General features: G+C 40.6%; 1 protein-coding gene across 33 annotated transcripts in view; it reads right to left on the bottom strand.

The window, feature by feature from the left end:
• The window catches only part of CACNA1C (calcium voltage-gated channel subunit alpha1 C), a 749,041-nt gene that overhangs the window by 662,026 nt on the left and 66,382 nt on the right, over nt 1–20,633 (bottom strand). The gene's annotated exons all lie outside the window — the stretch shown is intronic.

Here is a 20,633-nt window from a genome sequence, read left to right on the forward strand (position 1 = left end):
GCTCATTTAAAGTTGTTATCATCCCTCATCCCCGTAAGAAAGATTTATCAAGTGTCTAATATGTGACTCCACCACAGCCCTGCCAAAGAGACTCACCCCTGCCCATTTAAAACTATAAAGCATTTAAAAATATAAAGGTGCCTGAGTGATTCAGTTTGTTGAGTGTCCAACTCTTGATTTCAGCTCGGGTCATGATCTCAGCATTTGTGAGATCAAGCCCCACATCAAGCTCCATGCTAGCAGCGCAGAGCCTACTTGGGATTCTCTCTCCCACTCTCTCTGTCCCCTGCCCCCGCTCACATACTCTCTCTCTCTCTCTCTCTCTCTCTCTCAAAATAAGTAAATAAACACATTAAAATTGGGATTTGAACCCAAGTCTATGCAAATCCAGAGGCTGTGTGCAGTCCACTCTACTACACAAGACAATTCAGGTACTGGATCTAAAATGGAGGGGAGAGAAAGGCTTCAGGAAAACTCGCCCTACTCACAATTCAGTGAGCAGAGCTGAAGAGGGTGGAGTGATCCCTGCCCTCCTTTTGAGAGACCCACAATAACCCTGCTGCCTTCATAACCCATGTCAGTATTGAAGAACCTCTACTGACAGACTTCTTTTCTATATCACATTGGAATCCCTCCTCCTCACCTACTTATCTAGAAGCCATAGGATAAAAACAGATTCCCGCTAACCCACTGGGTTGTCTTTATATATTGCATTTAAGGAGAGCTCTCCTGGCAGCTCAGCCCCAATTTCAATTTCAATTCCAAAGAGGAGGCCAGAGTGTTTGAGGTGTGGGGGGAATTCAATCCTCATCCTAGAGCAAGCTTAAATGGCAGGGATAACGTTGTGGTAAAATACCCACCCTTGTGACTTTCAGCAATACTTAACGCCCAAAGGTAGAAAGCAGCGAGATGGTTGATGGCCCAATCCTGAAGACCAGCTGTTCTCGCAAGAGAATTCATATGCCATACGTGAGTTCAAATCATGGCACTCTCTTTTCTAACTTAGCAACTCAGCGGTCCAGGCTAAGTCACATAAGTAGCCTGTCCCCCTGTTTGCCCCCTCTGAAAAATGGGGCAAGTGGCCTCATCTCTTATGGCTCTTTGCAAAGAAAAGCTGATACCCAAAGAAGAGCTAAGTCATTAAAATGACTTTCTTGATTACTTGTCAAGGCCCTGAGAAAGTCAGCTTCATATGGATGACCTGCTGACCCTCAGAAGGAATCCCCTCAGTAAGTCTCAGAACCAGTCCAATATTGTGTCTACCTTTCAGGTGCTCAAGGGCCTTCACAGAGTGGAAGCCATTCCCACATGTATTAATGTCGTAGGGCTGCAATAAAAAATTACCACTAAATGGATGGTTTACAACAACAGAAATTTATTCTCTCAGATTTGAGGGCTGAAGTCAAAAAAATCCAGCAGGGTCATGCTCCCTTCAGGGTCTCCAGGGGACCATTCATTCTTTGCCTCTTCCAGTTTCTGGTGGCTGTTGGCATTCCCTGACTTGTGACCACATTACTCCAATTTCTGTCTCTGTGGTCACCATTGCCTCCACCTCTCCTGGCTGTCAAATATGCCTCTGCCTCACATTTAAGACATCATTTGTTGGTGGACTCACTGATAATCCAGGATGATCTCTTCATCTCAAGATCCTTCAGTTAATTACATCAACAAAGACTATTTTTCTGAATAAGGTAATATTCACAGGTTCTATGGATTAGGACATGGACATATATTTTGAGGAGTCTCCATTCAACTCACATACTACCTTCACTCAGACTAAGTCCCTTCACCCATTCTCATTTCAATCTCAAGTCCAATATTTACTAGTTACTGAAACTTGGGCAATCTCTCTCTCTCTCTCTCTCTCTCTCTCTCTCTCTCTCTCTCTCTCTCTCACTCTCTCTCAGTTCTTCATTTATAAATGGAAATTATGGGCATATGTTAATACTTGAATGAGTGGCAAATAAACCCAGCGCAGTTGCTAGACTACAGAAGATACTCCTTTCCCTCAATACTCAACTTCACACATATAACAACTCGGTGGGGTAAACATTATCCCCAGTTTTTATTTAAAGAAATTGAACATTTGGGGAAGTTAAGTAACTTGTCCACACCAACTCAGCTGGGTAGGAGAGGACCTGACTTTAAACCCCATAGTTCATTTTGCTACTCAGCCTCCCTAACCTCTTTACCTTCTTAACTGTTCCAGGCCAATTCCAAAATTATTCCCTGTGCTGGATAGAATATGTTTTTCTTTTCTTTTTATTTTTTGAAATTTAATCTTAAGTTTTAATTTTATTTTAGAGAGAGAGTGAGCAGGGGAGAGGAGAGAGAGAGAGAGAGAGAGAGAGAGAGAGAGAGAGAGAGAGAGAGAATCCCAGGCAGGCTCCATGCTCAGTGCAGAGCCACTGAGATCACGACCTGAGCCAAGATCAAGAGTCAGACATTCAACCAACTGAGCCATGCAGGAGCCCCTTAACTTTCCATTTTAATTCCAGTTATTTAATGTACAGTGTAATATTAGTTTCAGGTGTACAATATAGTGATTCAACACTTCTTTACATCACTTGGTGCTCATCATAACAAGTATATTCCTTAATCTCCACCACCTATTTCACCCACCCTGCTCCACCTCCCCTCTGGAACACATCAGTCCTCTGTAGTTAAGAGTCTGTTTCCTACTGGATGGCTCATTTGGTTAAACATCTGGCTTTGGCTCAGGTCATAATCTCACCCTTGGTGGGTCTGAGCCCCACATTATGCTCTGTGCTGACAGCTCAGAGCCTGAATGTGCTTTGGATTCTGTGTCTCCCTCTCTCTCTGCCCCTCCCCTGCTCAAGCTCTGTCTCTTTCAAAAATAAATATTTTTTTAAAAAAGAGTCTGTTTCTTGATTCTCTCTCTCGTTTTCTCCCTTTGCTTGTTTTGCTTCTTAAATTCCACATATGAATAAAATCATATGGTATTTGTCTTTCTCTGACTGACTTATTTCACTTAGCATAATACTCAATAGCTCTATCCATGTCTTTGCAAATGGCGAGATTTCATTCCTTTTATGGCTGAATAATATTCCATTGTATATACGTATCACATCTCCTTTATCCATTCATCAATCGATGGACACTTGGACTGCTTCCATATCTTGGCTATTGTAGATGCTGCTATAAACATAGGCGTGCATGTATCTCTTTGAATTAGTCTTTTTTTTTTTTATTCTTTGGGTAAATACCCAGTAGTATGATCACTGGATTGTAGGGTAGTTCTGTTTTTTGGTTTTTTTTCAAGTTTATTTATCTATTTTGAGAGAGACAGAGCACAAGCAGGGGAGGGGCAGAGAGAGAGGGAGTGAGAGGATCTCAAGCAGGCTCTGCACTGTCAGCGCAGAGCCTGATGCGGGGCTTGAACCTCCAACCATGAGATCATGACCTGAGTTTAAATCAAGGGTCAGACACTTAACTGACTAAGCCATCCAGCCACCGTTAGGGTAATTCTATTTTTAATATTTTAAGGAAACTCCATACTGTTTTCCACAGTGGCTGCACCAGTTTGCATTCTCACCAATAGTACAAAAGAGTTCCTTTTCTCCAAATCCTCACCAATACCTGTTGCTTCCTGTGTTGTTAATTTTAGCCATTCTGACAGGTGTGAAGCGATATCTCATTGTAGTTTTGATTTGCATTTCCCTGATGATAGTGATGATGAGCATTTTTTCATGTGTATGTTGGCCATCTATGTGTCTTCTTTGGAGAAGTGTCTGTTCATGTCTTCTGCCCATTTTTTAACTGGTTTATTTGTTTTTGAGTGTTAAATTTTATAAGTTCTTTATATATTTTGGGTACTAACCCTTTATCAGATATGTCATTTGCAAATATCTTTCTCCACTCCATGAGTTCCCTCTTAGTTTTGTTGATTGTTTCCTTGGCTGTGCAGAAGCTTTTTATTTTGTTTTTTTTTCTTTTAAAGTTTATTTATTGTTGAGAGAGAACAAGTGAGGGAGGGGAAGAGAGAGGGGGAGAGAGAGATTCCCAAGCAGGCTCTGCACTATCAGCGTGGAGCCCCACGTGGGGCTCAAACCCATGAACCGTGAGATCATGACCTGAGCAGAAATCAAGAATCTGATGATTAACCAACTGAGCCACCCAGGCTCCTTGAAGTTTTTTTATTTTTATGTAATCCCAGTAGTTTATTTTTGTTTTTGTTTCCCTTGCCTCAGGGGGGACTCATCTAGAAGAAAAGCTGCTGTGGCTGATGTCAGAGAAGTTATTGCCTGTGCTCTCTTCTAGGATTTTAAGTTTTCACGTCTCACATTTAGGTCTTCAATCCACTTTTAATTTATTTTTGTGAGGTATAAGAAAATCGTCCAGTTTCATCCTTTTGCATGTTCCTATCCAGTTTTCCCAACACCATTTGTTGAAGAGAAATTATTTTTCCCATTGGATATTCTTTCCTGCTTTGTTGAAGATTAATTAACCATAGAGTTGTGGGTTCGTTCTGGGTTTTCTATTCTGTTCCATTGATTTATGTGTCTATTTTTGTGCCAGTACCACTCTTTTTTGACTACTATAGCTTTGTAATGTAACTTGAAGTCCAGAATTGTGATACCTCCAGCTTTGCTTTTTCTTTTTCAAGATTGCTTTGGCTATTCAGGTTCTTTTGTGGTTCTATACATATTTGAGAATTGTTTGTTCTCAGGGTGTCTGGGTGGGTCAGTAGGTTGAGCGTCCCACTCTTGATTTTGGCTCAGGTCATGATCCCAGGGTCATAAGATAGATTGAGCCCCTAATCAGGCTCTGCACTAAGCATGGAGCTTGCTTGGTATTCTCTCTCTCTCTCTCTCTCTCTCTCTCTCTCTCTCTGTTTCTCTCCCCTTCTGCCTCTCTGCCCAACTTGTGCTCTCTCTCTCTCTTTCTCAAATTAAAAAAAAAATTATTTGTTCTAGTTCTGTGAAAAAATGCTGTTGGTATTTTGATGGGGATTACATTAAATGTGTAGATTGCTTTGGGTAGTATAAACATTTTTTAAAGTTTTATTTATTTAAGTAATCTTTGTAGTCAATGTGGAGCTCAAATTCATGACCCCAAGATCAAGTCACACGCTCCTCCAACTGAGCCAGCCAGGTGCTCTTGGGTATTATAGACATTTTAACAATATTTGTTCTTTTAATCCATGAGCATAGAATGTCTTTCCATTTCTTTGTGTCATATTCAATTTCTTTTAGCAGTATTATAGTTTTCAGAGTATAGATCTTTCACCTCTTTTGTTAGGCTTATTCCTAGGTATCTTACTATTTTTGGAGCAATATTATTATTTTATTTTTTTAAAAAAATTTTTTTAAGTTTATTTATTTATTTTGAGAGACAGAGCATGAACAGGTGAAGGGCAGAGAGAGGGAGAATGTCAAGCAGACTCTGCACTATCAGAGTAGAGCCTGATACAGGGCTTAAACTCATGAAACTGGGAGATCATGACTTAAGCCGAAATCAAGTGTGGGATACTTAACTGACTGAGCCACCCAGGTGCCCTGAAAATGTTTTTCAAAGTAAACTGTAAAGTGTTTTCTTCAGTAAACCTTCCAGAACCTTCCTCTTCTAACCAACTTTATAAACGTTCTTTCCTCTCCCTCCATCCTTTTGTAAATGCATTCTAAGTTCTCTATTATCTTTAAAACATGTTTTCCCCCCTTGGCCATCAGAAATCAGTTATCAACTCTCTTGTTCAATCCACAGCCCTCCTATTAATACCACTCTTGGTAATTTCACTTTTCCTTTGATATTTCAGCTGGTATTAAATGTCTTTTCTCTCTGACACCTGGTTTTTCTCTTTCTTACCCATGGATAATTGTTCAGTTCATACCTGTGCTCTGGATCATTCTTTATTGAGTAGTCACTTTGCATCTATCCCTTTTAGAATTCCATGGCATTAATTTCCACCTTGCTTCCCTAGAAGATCACAAATCATGTTAGACTAGAGTTCTCATAGCCTTGAAAATTTTGGGTTCTTGATCTGACATAGGTGAGGTAGCCCTTTGCCTGACATTTGGGGGAAGGGTACCTTATTGGACAAGAGAAGGATGTTTGTTCCCTAAGACCTCTTTTTTGAAGATGGTCCTCTATTCTGAATATAAATTCTAAGGATCTTTTATTGGGATACCCTGGACCAACCTGCAGCAGTCCCCTCCCTGTACTAAATCTGAAAGAATACTAATATAAGCTACTTAGATAAGAATAATTCCAAATATTTACATTCTCAGAAAGTAAACCCAAATTTCCTATAACTAATTACGCTTGATCTGGCTTAGTCACTCTATCTTCTAAATTGTTGAAAAGTGATTTTCCAAGTCCCAGGAGATGGAGAAGTTATAGCTGAACATTACCACCATTACAGCGAGGTCAATGCCCCATAACACATCTAGGTAACAACTTAGACAAAGCAAAGCTGAAGGGCTTACATGGTCCACAAAAAGAATATCTTCCTAGTGATGACTATCATGAACTTGCTAAATGACTTCAATTCAGTAACCAGGTGGAGACTGGTAGAGTCAAGAAGATGGCAGAGTTTTCAAGTGCAACAGGAGTCTTGGAACTATCTCTTCATATGACCCTGCAGAACCAGCTCTACCTACTAGAGAGGTCTTAGGTAAAAAAAGTCATATTTGAAGACAAGTTTCATTCTTTCAAAGTTTGCCAGTTTTGCCTTTTTCCAAAACAGATTCAAGTTTTCTGTTTTTCTCATGTTCAGTCCTGCTTCTATAATCATTTTTTGCAATGAATATAACCTCGTTGTTTTATTATTTATCACCAACCCTTGGTAATCATTTTTTTCCAAGATGATTAATGCTGCTTATGAACTGACACCAAATCAACTTTACTACAGTTTAATTCCAATAATATTCTGTTTTCCTCCCCTTCTGGGCACATGGAAGAGTGCACTTCTCAATTACTCTGTACCTGTACACACTGTGGAACTAGTTCCGACTAATGAAATGTAAGTAAAAATGACATGTGTCACTTCAAGTTTGAGGTGATGAAAGACCCATTGCGATGTTCCCATTTCTCTCTTCTGCCACATAATCCAGATGGTGCAGCTACAAGACTGAGAAGCATCCATCAGCCTAGATCCCTGAGTGACTTTGTGCAGCAGAACCTCTCCCACAAACCCCCTCTGGATATATAGAATGAGCAAGAAATAAGCATTTATTGGGGCGCCTGGGTGGCTCAGTTGGTTGAGTGGCCGACTTCAGCTCAGGTCATGATCTCGCGGTCCGTGAGTCCAAGCCCCACGTCGGGCTCTGTGCTGACAGCTCAGAGCCTGGAGCCTGTTTCAGATTCTGTGTCTCCCTCTCTCTGACCCTCCCCCGTTCATGCTCTGTCTCTCTCTGTCTCAAAAATAAATAAACGTTAAAAAAAAATTTTTTTAAAAAAAAGAAGCATTTATAGTACTAAGTCTCCAAAATGTGGAAGTCATCACCAATGTGCGACATTGCCTATCCTGACTAACGGACTAGTATAAATCAACAACTCTGTGTGTCTGTGACCCATGTGTGCTAGGGATATGCCAAGTTCTGATTAGTTGAATTGGTTCCCATTCCAATCAGCATAAAATCATTCAATGATTCTAATTCATAAGAGGGTATGTTGTAACCATAACAATCTTGTGATAGAGTAATATTGACAGCATTTATAATTTATGTGGCATATAATAGCTTTTATTTGTTCTAGATAAATCAATGACAATATCCACTTCAACTGATTCTGTAGATGAAATATCCCCCAAACACACTTTTCTCTTAAAATCTACTGAAAGTAAAGGTATATTTATGCCTGTATTTATATTGAATAGTCTAGGCAAACTAGTCTTATCTAGATATATCAAGAACATGTTAGCAATTTCCTAAGCAGGTTTGGAAAGTATTTGGAGTAGTTTATGGCATCTTCAAACTGATGTATGTGTTATCTTCATGGTACATGGATTGTTTTAATGGAATCAGTTTCCAGATCCCCAACTTTCACATATATCCAATCTTAACACTATTTGGAGGACAAACTGGGGCAGAAGCTGGAGGCTGCCAGCCACTTTCTCTTTCTCTTCTGAGCTTTCACAGGCATCCTTCATTCACATGACAGAAGAAAGTCATGCCTTTATACACACACACACACACACACACACACACACACATCCTTCCGTGATCCATTCCCCTGTGATGCGGGTACCACCAGGGCACCAAAAAAGGAGATATTTGAAATACTGATGTCCAGAAAGCCTCCTTTAATCAGACACCATACCCTCTCCAGTCGTCCATCTTTGTAAGAGATACATTTGGGATAATTTTTAACTTTTATATTAATCATTACTTCATTGGGGATTAATAGCCAAAATATATAAAGAGCTTATATAACTAAAACACCAAAAAACCAAATAATCCAATTAAAAATACACATTTTTCCAAAAAAAATATATAGATATTCAACAAACACATGAAAAGATGCTCAGCATCACTTTTTATCAGAGAAATGCAAATTAAAACCACAATAAGATATCATTTTACATACATCAGAATGGCTAAAATCAAAAACACAGCAAATAATTGTTGGTGAGGATGTGGAGAAAAGGAACACTCATGCACTGTTGGTGGGAATGCAAATTGGTGCAGCCATTGTGGAGGCTTTTGAAGGTTCTTCGAAAAATTAAAAATAGAATGATCCAGTAATTCCGCTACTGGGTATTTACCCAAAGAATACAAAAACACTAATTCAAAAAGATTTTATGCCCCTGTATGCCTTATTGCAGTGGAATTTATGGTAGCCAAGATATGGAAGCAATTCCAGTGCCCAACCAGAGATGAATGGATAAAGAAGATGTGGTATATTTATACAATGGAGTATTACTCAGCCATAAAGAAGAATGAAATCTTGCCATTTGCAACAATGTGGATAGAGCTAGAGGGTAAAATGCTAAGTGAATGAGTCAGTCAGAGAAAGATAAATACATGTTGTTTCATCATATATGGGATTTAAGAAAGAGAGCAAATGAAAAAACAAAGGAAAAAAAGAGACAAAAAAAAAAAAAAAAACCAGTCTCTTAAATACAGAGAACCAACTTGTGGTTGCCAGAGGGGAGGTGAGTGGGGAGACACATGGAATAGATAAAGGAAATTAAGAGTACACTTTTTTTGATGAGCATTGAGAAATGTATAGAATTGTTGAACCACTATATTATGCACCTGAAACTAATGTAACACTGTATGTTAATTATACTTGAATTTTTAAAAAAGCTCATAATGTATGTACGTTGTCTTGCTCAATTGTATATTAATAATATTTGTGATGATAATTCAACCCAGAAGAAACTTGTAGCACCAAGCCTTATAGTCACAGGAAATTTTTTTAATTTACATTTAAATTTATATACCTCTTTTTGTTGCAGAATAGTATGATTGTGTAATCAATGAGAGACTTTTCAGCATAAAAATATATTGCATCAGGGTAAACTTTTATGGAGGAAATGAAATGGAAATATGTTTCTAAGGTGAAAAAGAAATGATGCAAAATCTTATTTAAAAAACAGCTTTTATATAATATTTTTGAGTGGATAAATAGAGGTTTCAAATAGCGATGGTGTTTATATTTCATTGGAAACTTTTTAAAGAGGGGTGCAACAGTTTTATTTTATTTTAAACTGTCAAGATCTACAAAGCACCAGAAATTGCATCATTTACAACCATTTAAACCTATTTTGAAAATTTTTGGATGTTAACTTGAAAATGTATAGTGAAGCACATACTTTTTGAAACTCTTTTTGGGAAATATGCAAGCAAAGCAGTGTAGGGACTCCTGGCTCAACAAGGACTGATGCCCAGGGAGGCCCACCTAGGGCAGCCTATGGATAGGCTAACTCTGCCTCCACACTGGTGTGCACTGCTCTTCAGAAGGAGAGGTGGGCTCCCAATGCCAGGTGCCTGGTCTATAAACACGTGTTTGTGAAACAAATTAACATGTCTGATTTCTCCTTCCCACCCTTTGTTTATCCCCAACATGGTCTTGAGCAATTTGCCTCCCTTCTCAAGGTTTTTAGTCTTGAGATTCTTAGAGAAAGAGATGCTAAGTGTCATGTGGTCATGTCTCTGGTTATCCCAGAGAGTATAGAAAACATCCTTTGGAAAATGACAATCCAAACACTCCTGAGGGTTCTTTTTGACCCCGGATTATTTGTATTTTATTCCATGACAGAATCATTCAATTTTCAAGTATGTTTTAATCCATAGAGACCCAACAGAGAAGACTATTGGACTTCACTGCTTGGGTCTACCCTTTCAACAACTTGAGATTGGGTTTTCTCAGCCTCAGGAGAAATTCTCCTGGTTCTGGCCTTCAGTCAGGATTTATTGAACAGATCTGAATCTGTCATATTTTCATGTACAGTCTGGGAGCCAAAAAGGTTAGGTATTAGAATGAAATCTGAGTTCAAAGCTTGTATCTATTCCTACCTGGCTGTGTAACTTTAGCCAAGTCTCTTATGTTCTTTGAGTATCAGTTCCCTCAACCATAAACTGGGAAACCCCCAAGGAGAGGGTTCTGAGTATAAAACAACATTAATATGAAAACATGTGGTGAGTAAAAGTAGAAAAATAGCAGGAAGTAGAAAATTACTAGAAAGATGGAATTTTAAATCATATTTGACAATCTGTGGTAGCACCCAGTAATCATTTCTGGTCCAACCTGAGTATCATTAAGCACAATTCCAGTCCTTTGTTTTTGTTTTTCAATTCCTTTTTTGGAAAAAGGGGAAAGAGTTGGCCACCACTGCTTATGTAAGAGTCCACACTACCTATTTGAAGAGAAAATATTTGAAACCAATTCTTCAGAAGCAGAAGTCAAGAATATTCAATGTCTCCACACTACCCAGCCTACACCTGCAGTTTGATAACCAAATTCTGCCAAATTTCCCATGAAAGGCAAACTAAATTTCAACAATTTTATCCCAGTAACCATTTTCTGCTTGAAAATTTCCCTTAAAACTCCAAAAGCAAATCCTGTAAAGGGAGTACTTAGATTAACCAAATTATTTGCTGCCAAGTCATGCATTTAGCTAAGGTCCCATTAAGATGAATTGTACTGCAGAGGGCAGAGCAGGCTCCATTTTCTGGGACAGATCAATGTTATAGAAGTTTGGTAAGCATGGGGCTTAAAACATTTCCCATTACACAAAGACCCCATTTAAGCCATATTCAATAGTTTTTTAAATGCCCAAATTATAAATGTAAAAAACACACACACACACACACAGATGGAGTTTAACTGTCTAACCTCAAAAATCTGCTGGTTAACCCTCTCATTGCTGAAGCTATGGAGTGAGACTTCACTGGATAGAAAAGCTGCATGTGGGTGGCAAAACGTTGAATAAAGAGAAATGGGTGAACGTTGAATGAAGAGAAATATGGTGCTATCGTGCCTTCAACAAAGTGACCAAGTAGACAAATTGGTCTGCGCCATCCTCCATCTCTGGGCATAAATTCTGCCATGCCTCCTCTCCCCAATTTGCAGAAGCACTCTCTAAACACACATAGGCATGCAATGCCTACATGATGTTCCATGGGAACCCAAGGTCTATTCTCCTCTGCCTAGACACAGGGATGCTCCCTCCTGCTTACAGAGACCCATAGTCCAAAATCACCTCCCATTCCTTCTCTCCACATCCAAGTTGCCAACCCCTATCCTTGACATCTGTGTGGCACTTGTCTGGCATCTGTCTGGCATCCTTTGTATCCTATAAGACTCAGGTCAAGAATCATGTCCTGAAGCCTCACCTGTTCAGGTGGGTGAGAATTCTCTTTCTCTGTCCCCCACAGAGCCTTGCAATTATCTGTATCAGAGCACTAGTTATATTGCTAATTGCGATTTGTTTATTCGAGTTATTTGTTTACCTCCTGTCCCTTTGACTAGACTTTGAGCATCTCAAGGGCAAGAACCATGTTGTATTTGCCTATAAATTTCTGTTCCCTAGAATAGTGTTTGGTTCATAGTAAGTGGTTAAGAAACATTTGATGAATGAATGAATGATTGTTCTATCAATCTCTGGAGCTGGTAGGGAGTTTATCCAAAGGAATATTTGCGAATGGTGCAATTTTAGTTATATTACAGACTGGCAGAGGAGATATTTTGAGACCAGGAGACCTGCCCTACTTCTCTCAATCACTTCACAGAAGTATCTACATGAAAGGGTGGCCTTGAGCTGGTAGTTAATGTTCCTGACGAAGCTCCCTGGTAGGTTACCCACAATGATTAGTTTTTAAACTAAATTTAGAACTAATTTAGTTTTAAACTAAATTAAATTGCTTCACTTGTCTGCTCATCATTGTTTAGTGGGCTATCTAGCTAAAAAGACCCTCTTCTAGGGATCTGGGACCCTATATGCATGTTTTGACTCTTATTTTTCTAGTAAGAGGCCCCTGTTTGTAGCAAGGGGCTGACTGTTGGCTCCAAAGACCATCGCTCATAGCAACTGTATTTTGCAATTTCCTACCTATAAAAGCTGTGTTTACTTACAAAGCATTTGCAATCCTTGCATTTGCCGGTGTCCCATCTGTAACACCTGTATTTATCCATCTCCTTTTCCTAGCATCTGTCTTTTACTATCACTTATTGACAAAATTCATGTTTAGGGATTTCACCTCTGATAACATTTGGGCCCAGGATAGTCAGGGAGTTGCTGTGATGTTGGATTGCATCTCTAGGAAGTGACTTAAATGAGAGAAAAATCAGATCAAGCAATAAAAAGGGGAAATATCACGCAAGTCAGATCTGTTCCTACAGTAACTGGAAAGAAAATGGACCCAAAAACATCTGAGCATTTATCACATGTCAAAGCTGCCTGGCAAACCACTAGCACCTATTAAGCATGGGTCCAAGTATCTCCAGAAATATTATCTCAACAATTCCACCACCCCCCTTTTTTTTTTGGTAAGCTCTAGGCCCAACGTGGGGCTTGATCTCGTGACCTTGAGATCAAGAATCAAATGCTCTACTGACTGAGCCAGCCAAGTGCCCCAAGAATTCTCTTAGATTCTGAGCCACCTGGGTGGCTCAGTCAGTTAAGCAATTTGACTCTTGGTTTCAGTTCAAGTCATGATCTCACGGTTTTGTGAGTTCAAGCTCCATGTTGGGCTCTGCACTGGCAGCACGGAGCCTGCTTGGGATTCTCTGTCTCCCTCTCTCTCCCCCACTCACGCTGTCTCTGTCTCAAAATAAATAAACTTTAAAAAAATTTTTAAAAATAAAATTCTCTTATGTTTCTTTGGCTTATCAAAACTCTTCTAACATCCATCACTTATTTTAATACTTTATTTATTTTTGACAGAGAGAGCTGGGGGGCAGAAAGAGAGAAAGGATCAGAAGATCCAAAGCAAGCTCCACAGCAGTGAGACTGATGCGGGGCTCAAACTCATGAACCATGAGATCATGACCTAAGCCAAAGTTGGTCGCTCAACCAACCAAGCCGCCCAGGTGACCCATCACGTATTTTTAAACCTGGACTTAGTACCTTAAGTGGCCAAGTACATGAAAATAATACAGATAAGAAAAACGTATCTGAGATGCAGCACTAAGAATTTAGTGTCTATGAGCAATGAGGACTTACCAGTCTGAGAAGCTTTAGGGGTCATCCTTTCAGTTGAGTCAGTCTGTTATGTAGTTAAGTGGTTGCCTACAAAGTGTCAAATGAGTGTTAAGAAAGTCACCCTATCCCCCAGATGTCTACAGTCTTTATCAGAGTACCACAATGACTCAGTTTCTACAAATAGAAATGCACTCTTTAGGTTAGTGATTTATTAAGTATCCTATTTTATAATATCCCAACAAAAGAACTCTTCAAGTTTTGAAGTCACTTACAATTTAACATGAATTATCTTCTCATATCTCTTTTGTCCCAGTACGTAAGGGACCTGGGCCATACTGAGTATACAGTCTGTGTTATTATTTGTCTATCTGGGCTTTTTTTAGAGGGGGGGGCAGTCTGGGGAGAAGGGGACGAGAGTAGAAAGGAATGGAGGGAGAAGAAAACTTGAATGAGAAAAAAGACTATCAAAAAGTAGATTAGTGAATTCGAAGAACTCCTTCACAATTTTGCCTGGGATCATATGCTAAGACTCTACCTGGAAGGACTCTCATTTTCCAGTGCTCCTCAAATTTTTAAAAAAAATTTTTAATGTTTATTTCTTTTTGAGAGAGAGAGAGAGAGAGCGAGCGCACACAGGCACAGCCAGGGAGGGATAGAGAGAGAGGGAGACACAGAATCTGAAGCAGGCTCCAGGCTCTGAGCTGTCAGCAGAGAGCCTGATGCTCAAACCCACAGACCGGGAAATCATGACCTGAGCTGATGTTAGACTCTTAACCAACAGAGCCACCCAGCTGCCCCTGAAATTTTAATATGTATATGAGTCATCTGGGGATCTTGTTAAAATACAGACTGATTCCACAGACAGGGGTGGAGCCTGAGATTTTGCATTTCTCTTACAAGCTCCCGGAGGAGGAGGATGCTGCCAGTCCCCAAGCTTTGAAAAGCTATATAGAAGGCTCAGGTATTTTCAAAATTTTGTGCTATTCATCAGGTGGGGGATGGTTAGAATCCTGAGCTAATTTAAATTCTTCCCTGACTTGTACAATGGTAAGAATGGGCTCTGCAACACACCCCCGCTTTATCTGCCCACACCCCTTCCTAAAAGACTCGAATCCAGGTAGGATGGTCCTGCTCTTTCTCTCCCCTTCAGAGGCACAACGTGATTTTTTATTTTTATTTTGTTTTGTTTTGCTACAGTTTTAGGTTTACCATAAAGTTGAGAAGGAGAAGCATCCCCTCTCTGATGAACCAACATCCCTTACCAGAGTGGTATGTTTTTTGTTTTTTTTTTACCAAGGATGAACCTATATTGACAGCGTAATTACCCCAAATCCATAGTTTACCCACAAGATCACTCTCAGTATTATACATTCAGTGGGTTTGGACAAATGTATAATGACTATATCCATCATTATAATATCATATAGGGTATTTCCACTGCCTTAAAAATCCTCTTTGCTCGCCTATTCATCTCTTCCCCATCCCAGCCACTGATCTTTTTACTGTCTCTATAGTTTTGCCTTTTCCAGATGTTATAGAGTTGGAATCATACAGTATATAGCTATCTAAGTACCCTACAGTTTTTAACAAATAATTTCAAGACCGAGTTGGGTCCTTAATACACCTTAACTCCCAGCTAACTCTGAGATAATAAAACAAGAATGGCTGTCAGCAGACAGTGAGTCTAGGGCTGTGTTTGATGATACCAGTAATAAAAGCAAGAGAAATTCAACAATCTCACATTTATATTTGTAGAAGATTAAAATTCCTGGCATGCCTACCCAACAACAAATTCTTTATTTCTGTAGCTTTTTAAAGAACTTGAGGAGGTAAGAGTATACAAGTGAGTGGTAGGTTAATCTGTCTCATGATGTGATCCTGTCATTGGCTGAAGTTGCCTTCACTGCTAGGGACCAATGGTTCTCAACTCATGATGGTTCAACTTAAGATTTTCTGACTTTACGAAGGTGCAAATGCAATATGCATTCAGTGTACTTTGAATTTTGGATTCTGAATTTTGAATTTTGGATCTTTTCCTGGGCTAGCAATATGCGATACAATCCTCTCTCACACAATGCTGGACAGGAGCAGTGAGCCTCAGCTCCCAGTCACCCCCGTGATCACATGGCCAACAATTGATACATTTATAACCATTCTTTACCCTTACAGCCATGCTGTTTTTCACTTTCAGTAGTCTTCAATACATTACATGAGATATTCAACACTTTATTATAAAATAGGCTTTATGTTAGATAATTTTGCCCAACTGGAAGCTAGTGTAAGTATCAAGGTGGGCTAGGCTAAGTTATGTTCGGGAGGTTAGGTGTATTAAGTGCACTTTTGACTTCTGATATTTTCAACTTACAATTGATTTATCAGGACATAACCCCATTATAAGTCGAGAAAGATCTGTACCGATGAGGCCGGATACTCAGTGAGCTTAGCTGGTAGAACTTTGCCTGGGATAAACTGTGCCCAACAGCTATCCCCTAAAGTGAGCTAATACCAGCCTTCAGCAAGCTGTCCTCTGAACACGCATACCAAAGGTAGCAGACAAGAATGCTTTAGAAAAAATTGGGAAATAAGTGAACTTTGTGTTCAGCATCCTCTTGCTCTTTGTGTGGAGCCTTTGTCTTCGTTCCTGGCAAACCTCCATCCTCAGGCAGCCTGAATCCTCCCATGCCAACCACTGCCTCTCTAAACCAAAAATGAGTCTGTGACAGCTCCTTTCTCAGTTCACTGAAGAGTTACACAGTATTGGCTTAACGTATTATCCTTCCTAAAGCACTGACTTTTTAAAGATAGAGAAGGTTGGGGAGGGTGAAAAGCTAGCCTTCTATACAACCAGGTATTCACTTTCTCAGTTGTCAGGGACTAGAGGCTGGCATAGCACCCACAAAATGTGGTCATGGATGGCCCTGCAGAGACTCTGAAAGGTCCAGCTTTGAGTGGCAGCAGCCCCTCCATTGTCCATCCCTTCCTAAAGTCCCATCCTATGTCACTAATGGAAAGATGGCTTTCTGGACTAGGTCTATATGGCCTCATTTCAAATTTCAGCCACAAGCTTTTCATGCAGCAAAGCATTCTTTTTTCTACAGAGTATTGAATCACACAGGATACCTGTGCAGCACTTTTAGTTTGAGATGTCACAGCTTTTAGAGCTAGACAACTCCTTGGGAACCAGCCCTAACTCAACCCTCATGTTTATAAATTAAAAAATAAATAAATAACCCCCAAAGAAGGGGGTTAAAATAGAATGGATGATTCCCAAGCCTGCAAAATTAGGACCAGAATCCTTCTCTCCCATAAAGCAGAAGATCCACAGCATCTACCCTCAAGGAACAAGACTTAAATCACAACCAAAGAGATTTAGATGTAGCATAAAGAAGAACTCACTGGTAATGAAGATGATTAAATACTAGAACAGACAGCCATGGGGAATTGCGAAATCGTCCTCCCTAGAGATCTTTTAAAATAGGACAGTTAACCATCTGTCTGAGATGGTTTAAGTACAGTCCTGCCTTGGAGGTAGGAAAATAATAAGATGATCCCCTTACCTGTCACATTTTGTTGTTCCACAAGCACACCTAGATATAGATGTACTCATCATAGGGATCCCAGGTTGAATCTGGGCTGTGCCCCCCACTAGGAATCAGATGTGTCCAAGTTGTTGAAAGGATGTAAGACCCACAGTGTTCTGTCTGCATGAGGTGGGAAGGTGTCTGTATGGAAGAGTTGTGTGCTGGGGTTTTGGGGGGAAAAGAATGGAGTTGGAAGAAACAGAGCTGTCATTTCCAAGTTTCACCCCTCCCCCTCTCCTGCCCCCTATAACACCCTGCCCACTCCCTGCCATGTGAGTGTAATGAACTGCAGCTGATGCTAGCAGAACCAAGGGACTCCAAGAAACACCGGGACACAAGCAGCCCTGCTTTGTTTCTCAGTGACAAAGCATAATACCTAGTGGAAGAAAGAATGGTGCCCCCATCTCTGTGGAGAAATTCAGAATGGCTCTGGCCTAGTGAAATCTTCAGGGCCAACTGCCCCTTTGCAAGACTTCAACGTGCAAGTTTTAGAGCAGCAGGAGACATTGTCTTGGAACAGACCTGAGGATCCTCTCTCATAGGTCACATGCACCATGGTGGGGCTAGGGGAGACTGGGCCCTGCAGGGGAGCGGAGGTCCACCCATACCAGCAGGGGGCGCTCACACCCGAAGTGCATGATTGGGCTTGGAGTTTCCCATTCAAGCCATAGTTTCTCAAGCCTCTAGGCCTTTTACAAGTGCTGTTTTCTTTGCCTAGATCTCTATCTTTTCTTCAGGGTTTCACCTTGGTAGCTCCTGAATTGTTTCCACTTAGCCGCACTAGGCATCCCTCAGCATCCTGTAATTTCCTAATTATATTTACACACAGAATTAAAATCACCTATTTATACTTTTCTCTGCCTTGAGGAGAGGGACTCTGTGTTAATCACCATTATATATCTAGGGCCTGGCACATAGTAGGCTCTCAGAAAAATACTTGTTGAGTAAGTGAATGAATGAATGAATGAATGAGAAATAACAAGCTTTAATAACACTGGATGGCACAATTAGTCCTTGAATTATTTCAGAGTGATTGGTTATTGGTCCAGCATATTAACTGACCTTCTCTTTTAGCTTGTATATTTGGGGGAGTTACTTCACATAGACTAATAAAATAGGAGGGATCACTATGGGTCATCTGGTGGCTCCTTCTTATAATACTCAATAACCCCCCACTGCACCTTCAACATCAGCCCCTCAGCCTGTGCCTGAAGACCTTTGAGGGACTGGAAACTCACAGTAGAGCTATTCATTTCATCTCTGGACAACTCTGCATGACGGAAAGTTCTGCCTAATGTTGAGTTGAATCTCTGTTGCTTCAATTCCTTCTCTATAACTCTAATTCAGTTTTCTGGCACCGAGAGAAAGCGTACTGTCTTCCACAAAGCAGGGAGACAAGGAAGATGGAACATGGCCTTTGGAGCTGGAAGGACTCAGACATGAATCTCAGCTTTGCACTTACTAAGTGTGGGAGTTTGGGCAAGTCATTTCACCTCTCCAGTTTCATCATCTGTACCCAACAGGATTGTCATGAGGACTGTCTGGTTAACACATTCCAAAGATCTAAGACATAGCAGATATTCAAAATATGATTGCTATTATTATTATTAGAATATAGATCATTACTATAGAGAGATAATATAGGTAACATATGAAATAATATGTATAAGATCTTCCTCCCTTTTCTATAAATCTTTTATTCTCCAAGCCAAAACATAAGCTACTTTCACATTCTCTGCCATCCTCATCTCTCTTTCTCTATCAGTGTTTCTCTCAAAATAAGCTACCAGGGGCACCTGGGTGACTCAGTTGGTTTCAGCTCAGGTAATGATCTCACAGTTTGTGAGTTTGAGCCCCCCGTGGGGCTCTGTGTTGACAGCACGGAGCCTGCTTGGGATTATCTGTCTCCCTCTCCCTCTCTCTCAAAATAAATAAATAAACATTAAAAAAAACATGCTACCAGAATTGAGCTCTCAGGGTGGTGACCAGACCAGCACAAATCATCAACCACCGTCATTTTAGATGTGATGCTTCTATTCATGATGCCTATGGTTCCTTTGGCTCCTTTGGAAACTGCATCTTCTGTAGTTCCTGGGCATCTAGCCATGTTATGCTCCTGTCTGTGGTGAGATGATTGCTGGAGGTTTGACTGCGGGGGCGAGGGGTGTTATGATACAATAGTGGGGGGAGTGGAATTTTGTTGTTGTTCTCATCTGTTTTAGTATGAGACAGCTAGAAAATGTTTGCCCTTAGAATTATAGCATGGGGGCACTTGGGTGCCTCAGTTGGTTGGGCGTCTGACTCTTAATTTCAACTTAGGTCATGATCTTACAGTTTGAGAGTTCAAACCCCTCTTCGGTCTCTGTGCTGACAGTGTGGAGCCTACATGGAATTCTCTCTCTCTCACACTCTCTTTCTCTGCCCCTCCCCTGCTCTCTCTCTCTCTCTTAAAAATAAATTAATAAACCTAAAAGAAAAAAAAAAGAATTATAGCATGAATCATACTCAAGGCCCTGAAGATAATGCCACTGACCATTCAACGACAGTAAGACCCCAAGAGGCATTTAGCATAGAAGAATGGAAATAAAGCTCAATTTTCCAGGAAAGAACATACAGCCAGGCTTTTGTATTTTTAAGGTATAAAAGTAGCCTGGGTTTGGAGGGGGAAAAGGGATCCATGTTCTGGGTGCTAGAGGTATCAGATGCCTGAGCCCCACACAGAATTCCAGGACAGAGGTGCGGCCCAGTGTCTGCTTGTGTGAGCAGGTTAATGGCCACGGCATGCGGGCAGGCTTTATAGGGCACCTGTGTCAGAAGCCAGAAGGAGGAGCCAGCTGGACACAGAGACTGGGCTTCACTTGCGGGAGGAGCTGCTTACACATGCCCCAGGATTCCTTATAAGTCAAGGACTGGAGATCCCATACATCTCCTCTCCAGAGGCAGACTAGGCCAGCGGGACACCCCCAGGGAGGGTTCAGCTGCATCACTGTGCCAGCCCAGTGCTCCTCTCAGTGCCATAGGGTTGGCTTAGCACTTTCTTTCACCACCCGCATTTTCAGTCTAATATCCCTTTGATCAGACTGGCAAACCCTCAATTTGTCATAAAGAAGACTCCCCCCAAAAGTAGACACTGTCAGGAGGAAGGTGTTTTGTAGGGAGGGAGATTCTCTTTCTTTTCTGGTGTGTTCTTATTTCCTGCACAAGTGCTTCAGCCATTGTTATATCAGAACCTAGTTCTATAAATACTTCCGATCTGAAAAGCCACATTCACTTTCTCTACTTCAAAATTCAAGCCCGAGAGGGCAGCAACATCTCATGGATACAGAATACACGGAAACATGGCACAATTGTTAGCACCACCTCCTGATGTTCTGAGCTGCCTGTCCATAATTCAGAGGACAAGACAAGGTCACTAATAAACACCACTGAACTGTGTCTCCTTT

Source organism: Acinonyx jubatus, chromosome B4 (genome assembly GCF_027475565.1).
Source record: "Acinonyx jubatus isolate Ajub_Pintada_27869175 chromosome B4, VMU_Ajub_asm_v1.0, whole genome shotgun sequence".
In the NCBI taxonomy this organism is placed as follows: domain Eukaryota; kingdom Metazoa; phylum Chordata; class Mammalia; order Carnivora; family Felidae; genus Acinonyx; species Acinonyx jubatus.